Below are 13,448 nucleotides of genomic sequence, written 5' to 3'. Positions count from 1 at the left end.
AAAACGAATTTTTGAAAGTTTTGTTTAAAATTCTAAATTGTGCTGCTGTTTTAAAATTATAGATGAGTATTATAGCACAATTTCTATAAAGGAATTTTATTTCAATTATATTTCATAATACGTCATAGTGATAAACACTTTTAACTCCTTAAAAATTTTTATACATTTAATTCTAAAATTAAAATTGTATTTAACCGTAATAATTAATTTTGCTTGTATTTTATAGTGATTATTTTTTTTAATTTATTTTTAGTTCTGCATAATATTTTTTTTTATTTATTGTTAATTTAATTTTTTAGCCCAAAGGGGCGGTAGCCTAGAAAGGCTGTTAGTTTCGAAGCGGCATTTTGCGCTGTTTTACTATATGTCCGTGTCTCCTTGCAAATTGTTGTTACCAAATATTATCGCCCTCTATTATATTTAAAGAAATTAAATAATGAAGAATCTGCATGAATACATGTATGTTTCTCGCACTGTGACAAAAAAACGACAGTATCTAGAGCCATCAAATTTTGAATAATGTAATCCTCCATCCGAACATGGACATCTGGACGGCTGAATTTCGAATTTGTTTTAATCTATTTCATATTTTGTAAAACTTTAAAGAATTTTTGATTAACAAACTCAACGCGTTCAGAGCGAGCACTCTGCCGAAAATAACAGTTTTATCTCCAGCGCGGAAATTCTAAAGATATGCTGTTTTCAAATGTATGTGGTTTAAAGGCGAAGAACATGATATTCAATAAATACAGGTAACACAATGTTAAAAAAAGGTTCCTTTTGGGCGTAATATAAAATCTGAATGCTTCTAGATTTTATTTTACCTTTTTTTCCCGCTTCATTCAGAAAATTTTGTGCTCCGAATTTTCTAAATTACTAAAATAAATATTCCACGTTAATGTTAATAAGTTATTGATGATATAATCAAATAAATGATTGTTTTGTAATGTTAGTATAGTTTTGAGAATCACTGCCTGAAAATGATCATTAAATTTTTTTAAAAAGTTATCAGATCTTGTTTAATTTTACCTTGTTTATTTCAAAGCATCACGTACTATCAATCTTATTTAATTTTAAGTAATTCGTACTTAAAATTAAGTTCGTAAATTTTGTGCTTAGAGTTTTTACCGTTTTACCAAAGTAAAGATGTTTGTACACGAATTACGCGTGAAAAAAAATGCGCGAAAGGCAGTAAAAAGTGCTTTAATGAGATATAGTAAATCCTATTTGGAAAAAAACTGTGGCTTTCATAATCTCATCACTATACAACGTATCACATTTAATAATTAAAAAGCGATATGTGATACAAACGCCATAGGTTTCAGTGTTAAAGTAAGCCAGATCGTACCTACTCTTTCTTGCCGACACCGACATTTCTTGTCGGTGACGCGCGCCCCGCCCACTGGGTTAGTCTATCTCTTATAAGGTCCATGGAGAATACATTGTGACGTCACAGGCTTATTCCCGCCCGTTTATGGACGTCACACAGCTCCGCCTGGGGATCCAGAGCCGGGGATTTGGTCAGTTGAGGAACAAACTCGATGCGATACAAAGGAGCTGGTGCTTAATGATTACAAGATGTTTCCGTACTGTCTCAACTGAGGTGCTCTGCGTTCTAGCCGGCACGCCGTCTCTTTCAATTTTATATAAATTATATTTTGAAAAATTTTTGTTCAGAACTGGTAGACTTGATTTTAAATTGTATAAAGATATTTTGATTACAAGGCATATGTTTGAAAGAATTAATAATATTTTGGTACATCCTTCTGATTTATGTGTTTTTGAATTTGATTGTAAACTGCCAATAATTGGAGAATTGGATATTTATACTGACGGGTCCAGGCAAGATGATAAATTGGGTGCAGCATTTGTGATTTATCATTATGGAACTGAAATTGAAAATAAAAAATATATAATATTATAGTAAAAATCCTTTCCTTATTTCAATATAATGGATATTGAATCTTGTAGGAAGAACAAAGCTAAATTTTCAGAATGAACAAAATACTTTTATTTGAATTTTAAAACAGAACCAAAAAAAAAAAAAAAAAAAAAATACTGCAGCTCTTAACTATCAAAATTTTAAACTCTTAACTACTACAGTTAAAACTCTTACAACTATTAAAATATTAAAATCTTAAACTCTCCAAACAAAATATATAAAAATCTTCCGAATCCTCTTCTTGTTGCCACACCGTAAAATGCAAGTTCTTGTCCTATTATTTATATTTCACGTTCTCTTTAAGTCACGATCTTTACAAGTCATGATCTTTACAAGTCACGATCTTTACAATTATAATTCTGTATTTCAATCGGAATGCTGTGCTTTACTTAAAGCCCTTCAATGGGTTAAGAAAAATTTGACTTGTGTTAATTCTATTCATATATATACTGATTGTATGTCTTTGCTTCAATGCTTGACCTCGGCCCGTCCTACTAATTTATTAATATTTGATATTAAATGTGTATTGAAATTTTTGATGCAGAATATGTGCATTCATTTACACTGGATAAAAGCCCATGTTGGCTTTGTTGGAAATGAAAGGGCAGACGTGCTAGCTAAAGAGGCGACCACTAATGATGATTGTGAATATAAATAGAAATTTCTGGTACGAGAAGTTATGCAATTAGAAACATGAAAAATTTTTAGAATGATATTTGGAATACTAGATGGAATGAATCAGAGAGGTGCGTGGGTCTTTTGAAGTCTACTAAAATTCAAAATGGTATGCGACCAATTAGTAATATTGATTTAAACCAGTTTTTAACTGGGCATGGAAGATTTCCCGCGTACCTCTCGAGATTTAATTTACAAAATTCAGACTTGTGTGGTCATTGCCATCAAGTTGGTAACGCAGATCTCTTCTTGAATTATTGTTCCTTATTGGAAAATTTGAGAAAGAAATGTTTGGGAAATAAGTCATGGAACTTGGAAAACTTAAAAACATATTCTAAATGTGCAATGGATTTGATTAATTCTAATAGAGTTGAATTTGGAATATTTGTTTAGCATTGTGTATATTTATCTTTTGATTATATGTATTATATTCTCAGTTATGAGTATTTATAGGTTTAATACGAAAATTTTGAAATTTTTCTGTGTATTGTTTTATTTAATGCATTGTAGATGTTTTATACATACAGTATTTCGAGGAAATACAGTTGATTGTTGCACGGATATGGCCTTGCAAATGTTGAGAATCCTGATGGATTACCAGATTTAAATTATCGAAATTAATGGTGATTTTAGTTTTTAAATTTTAAATTTTATGGAATTTTTATATTTTTTCTTAAATTTTTAATTGTAGTTTTTGATTTCAAAATATTCTGAAATTTTAAATTTTAAAAATTTTTCTTACATTCTGTTCTTAATGAAGTAATTACTAAAGTTTTAATATGATACATGGCAATCTTAAATTTTTCCAGTTTTGGTTATTGACAGTCCTGGAGCTTCTTTTCTATGATTATTAAGGATAATTAATACATTTGAATTCAGATAGTAGTAGGACTATTAAAGTAAATTTTTAAAATAAATTAATAGTTTAAATAGAATTATGATTATACAAATAATATGCTATTAAAGCAATACTGTAGGGAATTCGGTTTGACCTTCTGCAGGTTATTTAAATTGGGAATTCCTCGATGGCTTTGGACCGCCTGTGCCTGTTCCGAAAATTCATGTGAATGAATGTTTCTTGAGAGTTTCCGCCACTCTATTTGCCCATGGGGTTTTTAATTGTTTTTGGATTTTGAATGTTTGGTGTTGTGCTTCGTTGTTTGTATGTCTCTTCCTTATTTTTAGTTCGTTAATTAATCTCCAATTATTTTTAGTTAATTAGCTTCTTTTTCTCTCTTCTTTCCTTTTATGGTCTTGAGGGGGTCGACCCTTTATAATCATATGGTCCAGTGGGACTAGGAGGATTGGGTCTTCCCTGTATTATGACTATTATGACACAGCTCCGCCTTCTCAACTTTGTTGATGCAGCCTATTCTACGCTTTTACCAAATTATTTATTAAAGGTGAAATAGCAAAAGGTTTCCGGTATTGTTTTTAAAATTACATCCTTTTAACCTTAATCATCTTTATTAATCATTTCTTAATATTTCTTTCTCTTAAAATCGTGTATAATAGTCGTAAATTTATTTCTATTATCCACGATTTCTGGTGAAATCAAGATGGCCGCCATTTTTTTGAAACACGGAGTTTAGTCGAAAATCTGAATGGCAACCATTTTCCAAAACAACGTATTTCATGTGCTTTGGCGCCAAAACAAATTCGCCAAACTTTGAAGGTGGGCTATACTGAAGCTGTTCCTGTAATAGATTCTGTAGTCGAATACAGGCGAATGAACAGCAAGTATTTTGATGGCTTAGAGATGTTGAAACTCCAATCCACAATGAATAAGAAATTTGGCAGTCAAGGTAGATTTAATTCAACTTTTCTTTCAGCAAATATGTTGCAGCCACAAACAAGCTGGCACATTAATTATGCCTATTCCAAAAGTTTACATTTTTGATAAATTTGTAGTAAGAAAGAAAGAAGAACGGATGAAGAACCTTCTGGAACGAATTCTTACCGGTTTAAGCCAAAATGTTCTCGAACACAAGCCGAAAGCTATATAAGCCCTACTGGTCCTCAGTAAGTGAGTGTGCCTCGTCTAGTGAGCTGATAGTCAGTCACTGAGCGAGTGTCTCGAAGTCTAGCGCCGAGTTGGTCGTCGAGTGCATCGAAGAGTCTCTTAGGGTATCGCGGTTAGTGCATCGTCCAGAGAGCGTGTTGAGCTCCGGGAACGACTGAACCGAAGAGCCGGGAGCTGTGCTCTGTGTGACGTCGAGTGCATCGCGAGTTGTACCGTGGAGAGTCTTAAGAGTACGAGGAGTTCTGAGAACAACCAAGCAGAGTCGGGAGCTGTACTCTGGTGCTTTGCAGTGACGCTGTCTCCACCGTTACAGCATGATAACCTGAAGGCTGTGTCGCTGATTGTGTCAGCGTGTTTATAGTAGATCTTCGACGACTGTAAAACGTCACTTTGGAGCTGTCCTGATCAGTATTGGCTAAATAAAGTGTGTTTCGATACTTCATCAAGTGCTATCATTATTCACTCCAAATCCTCAGGAACCCCGTACCGTACTTACAAACGTAAAGGAAAAAAGAAAATAACGTAACATTATGGAAGAGGCATATGACATGGATTAACCTCGAAATGATGCAGTGCAGAGAAATTACCATTTTTAGAATAGAGGAGGAAAATTAATTTTACGCTGCTAATTTAATCTTTTACATATTCTTTATTTTTCTTACATATATAGTATATATATGTATATGTACATATATCATTCGATGGTTGTGAATCATGACTAACGATTATTATCTTTCTATTAATTTTATTTTCAAAATTATATAAAGGGAATTAAAAATTTTGTAAAGAGAATATATACAAATATTTTGTAATATGTTTATAGATATTGACAAGCAGTGAGAAGGACAGGGGCTTATAGGCCTCTAGATATTTTAGAAATTTTATTAAGTTTATTCGCATTGAATAATAGTAAAATTAGTCTACCTGCTTTCTCCGCCATTTAGTTCTATACATTTCATCAGTGCTAATTATGTACTTCTGCTGGTTTATGTTTTTATTTACTAGTTTTTATGGAAATTTGATCTACAGTTCTATTTTTGTGTATTGATTTTTATAGGGATTCTGTTACATGGATAACCGTTTTACGTATGAATACTCCGGTACGATATAATTCTATTGGTTTTGTTTATTGGTTTTTGTCTACTGTTTTGTGCAGCGATTTTTCCAAGAGGTACCTTTATAGTGGTCTGTGGATTTCTGTGTACTGGTTTTTACAGGGATTTGGCCCATGAGTACCTATTTTAGGTGTACGTGGTTTTGTCTACTGGTTTTTACGAGGAATAGATCTACAGAATATCCATTTATTAATGGAAATTTGGCCTATGGATATGCATAAAGTTCTGATTTCTGGCTATAAGTTTTTACTGGGATTTCGTTTATGGCGTTCTACAGTTCTACAGGTTTCTACAGAGATTTGGACTACTCGTATCTGTACAGTCGTACGGGTTTCTGTTTATAATTTTTTTTACAGGTATTTGACCTATATGGGTACCCATACAGTTATACGGGTTTCTATTTATGGGTTTTTACGGGAATTCGGCCTATGGGTACCCATACAGCTGTGCGGGGTTCTTTCTATGGGTTTTTTACAGGGATTTGGCCTACGGGTACCCATATAACTGTACGGGTTTCCTTATATGGTTTTTTACGGGCATTTTCCCCTAAAATATTTTATGGGTTTCTACGAGGCATTTTTAGTAGGGTTATCTCGTGATTCTATTTATTTTCCTAATTCTATTCTTAGTATCCTAATTCTATTCTTAGTATCCTAATTCTATTCTGATTATCCTAATTCTATTCTTATTATCCTAATTAATTATCCTAATTCTATTTAGTTTAAATAATTCTTCTAGGCCATTTAAAAAAGATTCTATTAAATTACCATAAAAACCGTCGAAAGGTTTAATGCAATCGTATAAATCGCTGAAAGTTACGCTGCATTGCTGTTCGACCGATGACATTCAACGTATATTATTTACTGGATGCTTATATAAACTAATATCTCGAGATTTGCATGCTTTGCGCCACCTCTAGAGGTCAAACTCACAGAGCTTGATGCCTCAAGAACCAGTAGCGATGTCTGATGTTTGGCTAGTTTGATGTTTTGCTAACTACCAAATTCTCCCACCCCCGGGGATCGACGTAGAGAACTCTGCGAAGCTACTGGCTAGGATCTATACCTAGGCAGTCTCGGCCACGGGGGTATAAAATCACGAGCCTGGCGGTTCCAGAGCGCGGGGTTGGGTCATTTATATGGCTGGATCTCGGGGGAAAGGCGTAAGACGTATACCAGATGGTTCTGTAGCTTGGTGTGGGACGGCACCATGGTGTTGGACGGCACCGAGTATGCTAGGTAATGTCCTGATGGGACGCGCTGCCCGCGTAGTATTGGCGTGAGCATTTAAACGACCGGTCAAGTCCATCAGGTGCTCAGGTCACGTCTCTGTCGAAAAGCCGAGAACAGGGAGTGGTGACCCCTCGGGCCCGGCCCAGTAAGCGGAGGGTTTTTGGAGTTATTCTGTATGAGGCTAAGGGCCGGTGTGGAACCCGGTTCTTCAGACATAAAGGAATTTAGTTAAAACTCATAAGTTGAATTTGTAATTTTGGGCTGAGGCTAAGTTTTGGATTTGTGCCCCACGACTCCAGTCCATAAAGTCGAACTCGTATTTCGTAGGCTGCCTGCCGCGACCCACCCGCTGCCTGATATGGGGGTTCACAGTGGGACGGTTTCCTCAGTTGCGTAACATGTTCGCAGGAGAGGTGTATAAATGTTGATTGATTGATAACTGCCAAATTCGAACAAGTTGTTAACTGCGCAATTATTTGAGACTCCATTTTATTTTCGTTATTTTTTTTCTTCACGGTATTTCTAATTCACAGTCGGAATTAAATACTGGAGAGCTTTAATACAGAAAGAGAACGACGTACAGGAATGTAATGATAGCCAGTTTATTTTGGAGCAAATGAAACTGTTCGAAAAAAACTGAGAAATGAAAAAGATACAGCAGTTATCTGACGGCATTTGCATACACTTTGTACATGAAATCTACGTCATGTTATGAAGCAGTTCTTTCAAGTAATTTGGTAAAGATGCCATCTGTAAGGCAATTGAAAATACTGACTTCATGTTTGAAATTGAATCAAGCAATGACTGATATAAATAATATTGCTTATATTAAAAGTAAATGTAATGCACTGTCAAGCAAAGAATGCTCTGTGAATATTCTCATTGTTTTGCCCCTGTCTACTTACTTCAACTGCCTTCAGCGAGTGAAGACGCATTGCTGTGAGCTTCTGTTTGGGAGCCTCTGAACTGAGGATAAATCATCATGGCAATGCCGAATTTATGCTTATTTTGTTTGTGAATATCTACTCTACAAGACAACGCTATAATTTTGAACATCGTTTATATCGTGCATCGTTTAGAAAATATCGGATGCAACGTGATACAATGTTAATCGTCCATAGAGTGAAATAGTGTTCTGCTTTGGTGTTTTATGTGTTTCCGGTGATTAAAAAGTTATATAGTTGTTGGGTGCACATTTAATATTTCCATTTCTTTTTTTCTTTGTATATTTTATTTTCTCACTGTTTATTTTTATGTTATGATTTACAATAATCTTGTTACTGGCAACATGCTTTATTTTACTATTAAGTTTGTGTGAATGGCAACAGTTGTTCATGTTTGTGTTCCAGTAGAATAGCGTTCTTAGCCGCACTGCGCTACAGGCAATTTTTCTCTTAAATATTTCATCTTTTAGAATAGCAATAAATTTTATTATACAAAGCTGATGCTTTTTAGTTCAAGGCAACTATTTGGTTTCCCAGGTGAGGCATTTAATGCTATTTAATGTGTTATTATTATATGCTTTAGAACTGTGTTTAACGAACTTTTAAGTACTGGTACTGCGAATCGTCTGCGTGACGTCAGAAAGACAAGCGGAAATATTTTTTGCTGCTTAAGTATCTTCTTGAAGTTATTTGTGCTTATTAATCATTATTCATGGTAATAATGACAGAATTTAGTGAAGCTGATCTTAAAAGATTAAGAGGACGAACGAAATCTACCCTAACGCGGCTTCATAATAGTTTCAGTAATCAATTACGTTTAACGGAATTAAAAGCACGATTAGAAAGGAATTGAACGAATATTTAAGTAATTTGATCAATATGATGCTGCTTTACCCGTTCTGAAATTGCTGAATTCGAAGCTAAATATTTTGAAACGAAAGTAATGTATCAATCCGCCATTGAATCCGTAACGTGCAAAAATGTTTCGATTTCAAATCCCACTGCAGTTGAGGCTAGCTTTAAGCTTCCATGTTTAAACATTCCGAGTTTCAATGGTAAATATACTGATTGGCTTAATTTTAAAGATTTGTACATGGCGACAGTTCATACCAATCAGTCATTAGTGAAAATTAAGAAATTCCAATATTTGATAGGACTTTTAACAGACGAACCAGCTGCTGTTATTAAGCACATCCCGATTTCCGAAACTACATACGATGAGGCTTGGGACAAATTGATGAATCGTTATGATAGAAAAAATCAAATTGTAATGTCGCTTGTCAGAACATTTCTTGAGCAGCCCAAAATTACTAGCGCTGATTCTGTTAATCTAAGAAAACTATCTGATACATCTGATGAAGTTATTCGTGGATTAAAATCTCTTGGCAAAAAGGCTTGATCTAACGATGTTTGGCTAATTTATTTTTTGTTAGAAAAGGTCGATCCGGAAACGCGCCATTTATGGTCACAAAAAAAAATGGTGAAGAAGAATTTCCTACCTTAGAATGTTTTTTGGAATTCTTAAACTCAAGATGTGTTTCACTTGAAATGTTAAACACTCATAATACTGAAAAACGAGTATCGCATAAAAATCAGTGCTCTGTTTCAAAGAATGTTTCACATAATAATTCACATTCCATTCTAAAATGTCAGCACTGCAATGGTTCTCATATTTTATCAAAGTGTTATAAATTTAAAGGTGCAGATATTACGACTAGGAAAATATCATTCGGAAGAATTTATTATGCTTCAATTGTTTCGGAAATCATCAATTAAAATTTTGTTCATCGCAGAATGTGTGTTCTATTTGCAAAGCAAAACACCATACTTTACTGCATGAAGATATTAAAAGTAATAACGTGTGGTGTCAAATTCATCTCCATCTGATGAACAAATTTCTAATTCAGACGAACAAAATAATATTCATTCCACTATCAAAAAGAATGATCTTCTTTCATCAGTGAATCATTTATTCGACAATTAAATATACGCAGACAAAATGCCCGTATTTGCGTAAAGGGACTTGGTGATTCTGAAGCAGCTTTGACTCGTGGTTATATAAATGTAAAATTGTTTCCAAAATCTGAGTTGGAAAAAAAAATGGTGTTTTAATACAAGCATATATTCTTAAAAAATTAATTTCGCATCTGTCTTCAGTAAAGATTGACAGCAAAGACCTTGATTATTTGAATTCAATTAATCTTGCAGATCCGAATTTCAGTACGCCGAAGCAAATAGATATGATAATTGGAACTGACTATTTCTTTTCTCTGCTTCAGCCAGGGCAGATTGTTGGCTATAAAAATGTAATTGCGCAAAATACTATTTTTGGTTGGGTTGTATCGGGCAGAATTAAAACAGAAGGCAATACTCCGCATCCCATTAGTGTTAATCCCATTCATTAGTTTGCATATTGAGAATAACGTCGATGCAACACTTAAACGTTTTTGGGAGTTGGAAGAATTAACGTTCCAAAATCAGAAGTTAACTGTTGAAGAAGAGTTTTGTGAGAATCATTTTAAGGAAAATTATCGAGTAAATGAAAACGGCAGATTTGTTGTCCGTCTGCCCATTTTCAGTAAAGCTGAAGAGTTAGGCAACTCCAGACCTTTGGCTATCCCCCCCCCTCGTCTTCTATCCATGGAAAGAAAATTTAATTTAGATAAAGAACTTGGTAGACAATACAAGGAGTTTATGCAAGAATACGAAACTTTAAATCATATGGTTCCAGTTGTTCAGACTGAAGAAAATAAGCAAGTATATTATCTACCGCATCATGCTGTTGTTAAACCAAGTAGCTCTACCACTAAACTTCGTGTAGTATTTGACGGTTCTGTAAACCTAAAAATCAGTTTCTTTGAACTCTGTTTTAGGGGTAGGTGCAACACTACAACGAGATATATTTTCAATATTGCTCAACTTTCGTATACATAAAATAGCTTTTTCTGCTGACATAGAAAAAATGTACCGCCAGATTTTAGTAGATAATGAGGATCAACATTTACAAAGAATTGTTTGGAGAGAATCTGTTAATTCAAAAATGCAGACATATAAATTATGTACAGTTACTTATGGCACTGCATCTGCACCGTTTTTAGCAACACGCTGTTTGTGGCAAATTGCTTTGGATGCAGAACAGGATCATCCTCAGTATCCTCCGTTCTTAAAAATGATTTCTATGTAGATGATTTTTTATATGGAGCAAACAGTTTAGAGGAAGCAGTTGACCTATGCTCTAAGCTTTACAGAAACTATTACAGAAACGTGGATTTAATTTAAGGAAATGGAGATCAAACTGCTCAAAGCTTCTCGAAAATTTATCCATTGATAATCATGAAGAAGATGACCTGGAAGTTCACTCAGATGAATGTGCCAAAACTTTAGGGCTGTTTTGGAACTCTACAGAAGATGTATTTTTATTTAACATTTCTATGGATTTTGAAACTGAAATTACTAAAAGAAGGTTCATTTCTCAATTTTCTAAAATCTTTGATCCTCTTGGCTTGCTATCACCATGTACAGTCAAGTTGAAAGTGTGTTATCAGCAATTGTGGTTTTTAAAACTTGACTGGGATGCCCCACTGCCTAAAGAATGGGAAGAGAAGTTGCAGCGACTTCAAGAAGATCTTAAGGCTCTCAAAAATGTTAAAATTTCGAGGTGGCTTCAAACTACGTCTAACCACATCTATCTGCATGGTTTTTGTGACGCGTCAGAATCTGCTTACGCTGCTGTTATCTACTGTGTTCAACCAACATCTCACGATAGAAATAAAGTCAATTTGGTGGTTGCTAAAACCAAAGTTGCTCCCATTAAACAAGTGTCCATACCTAGACTGGAACTCCTAGGTGCATTGCTCCTTGCCAGATTAATCAAAGCTGTCCGTAAAGCCTTCTCCAGTACTGAAATTTCCTTTCACGCTTGGACTGACTCTAAGGTTGTTCTCTGTTGGTTAGCAGCTCATTCTCGAAAATGGAAGCCTTTTGTGGCAAATAGGACTTCAGAAATATTAGATGCTATTCCCTATCAACGGTGGAGCTATATTTCGTCGAAACAGAATCCTGCCGATCTTCCTTCTAGAGGAATCGATCCTAAACTTCTATCGAGCATATCCCTTTGGTGGCATGGGCCATCATTCTTAGCGTTCGACAGTTCAAAGTGGCCTCTACAATGTTCTGTCAGTAATGAGACCAACAGTGATGCAACTGTCTTAGCTGAACAAAGGACAAAATCAATTTTTTGTACAACAGCTTATTTGACTAATGACACTCTGGACAATTTATTTCAGAACTGTTCTTCTTTATCTAAAATAGTTAATGTAATTTCTTTTTGCTTAAGATTTATTTCTAGGTGCAAAGAACGGGTCTTTGGTTCTGAAGATAATAGGTTAAAAAATCCTGCAGTAGTACCTTCATCTAATGAAAAGCAAGCAGCTATGAAGTTGATCATTAAATGGATCCAGTTTGTGCACTTCCATAAAGATATAAAGGATCTAAAAAATAATTCATCTTTAAGTGATAGCAAGTGTTTTAAGCTCACTTTTTCCTTTTCTAGATGATGATGGTGTTTTACGGGTGGGAGGTAGGCTGCAAAATTCTGACTTGTCATTCAATGCTAAGCATCCCATAATTATACCAGGTCAACACAGGATTGCTTTGTTGATTGTTAAACAATATCATGTAACTTATATGCATGAAGGGCCCAGTTTACTAGCTAACATTTTAAAGCAAAACTATTGGATTGTAAATGGTAAGAAACTTATTCAGTCTTTTATCCATAAATGTATTGTTTTTCACAGATATAAATTGTCATCTAATAATCAATTAATGGCAGTGTTAGAGTTGTTGCAGTAAAAACTGTTCATGGTTATTTTAAAAGACCTGTAGTAAAACTTTTACCGTTGCCATTGCATCGGGAATGATGTATTGTTAATGCAATGGCAAGGGTGGGAGTTAATGCTGGATGCATATTTAATATTTGCATTTCTTTTTTTCTTTGTATATTTTATTTTCTTACTGTTTATTTTTATGTTATGATTTACAATAATCTTGTTACTGGCAACATGCTTTATTTTACTATTAAGTTTGTGTTAATGGCAACAGTTGTTCATGTTTGTGTTCCAGTAGAATAGCGTTCTTAGCCGCACTGCGCTGCAGGCAATTTTGCTCTTAAATCTTTCATCTTTTAGAATAGCAATAAAGTTTATTATACAAAGCTGATGCTTTTTAGTTCAAGGCAACTAATAGTGGTGTTTTCCAATCTTCCGTGGTTCCAGCGGTGCAATATTTGGATACCCGGATTAGCGTTGTGCTTCAATTATAACGTCCTAAGTGCTATATTGTATATCATTCATATTAGTCGATTATTATTCTTAGTGTACAATCAATGCAGAAGCAACAGCAATTCAAGCTGTTATGGTATGTTCATTATTTTCAAAATACAAAGAAATTATTGTACTGGTACCAGTACTTAATATGACTGATGAAGATGAATTAGATATATTCAATAACAAGAAGTAA

This window comes from Stegodyphus dumicola, chromosome 2 (genome assembly GCF_044657685.1).
Source record: "Stegodyphus dumicola isolate Sdum_Otavi_A_Nest chromosome 2, ASM4465768v1".
Lineage (NCBI taxonomy): Eukaryota > Metazoa > Arthropoda > Arachnida > Araneae > Eresidae > Stegodyphus > Stegodyphus dumicola.
The sequence above is the reverse complement of the archived record's forward strand: the minus strand, read 5'-3'. Positions refer to the sequence as shown.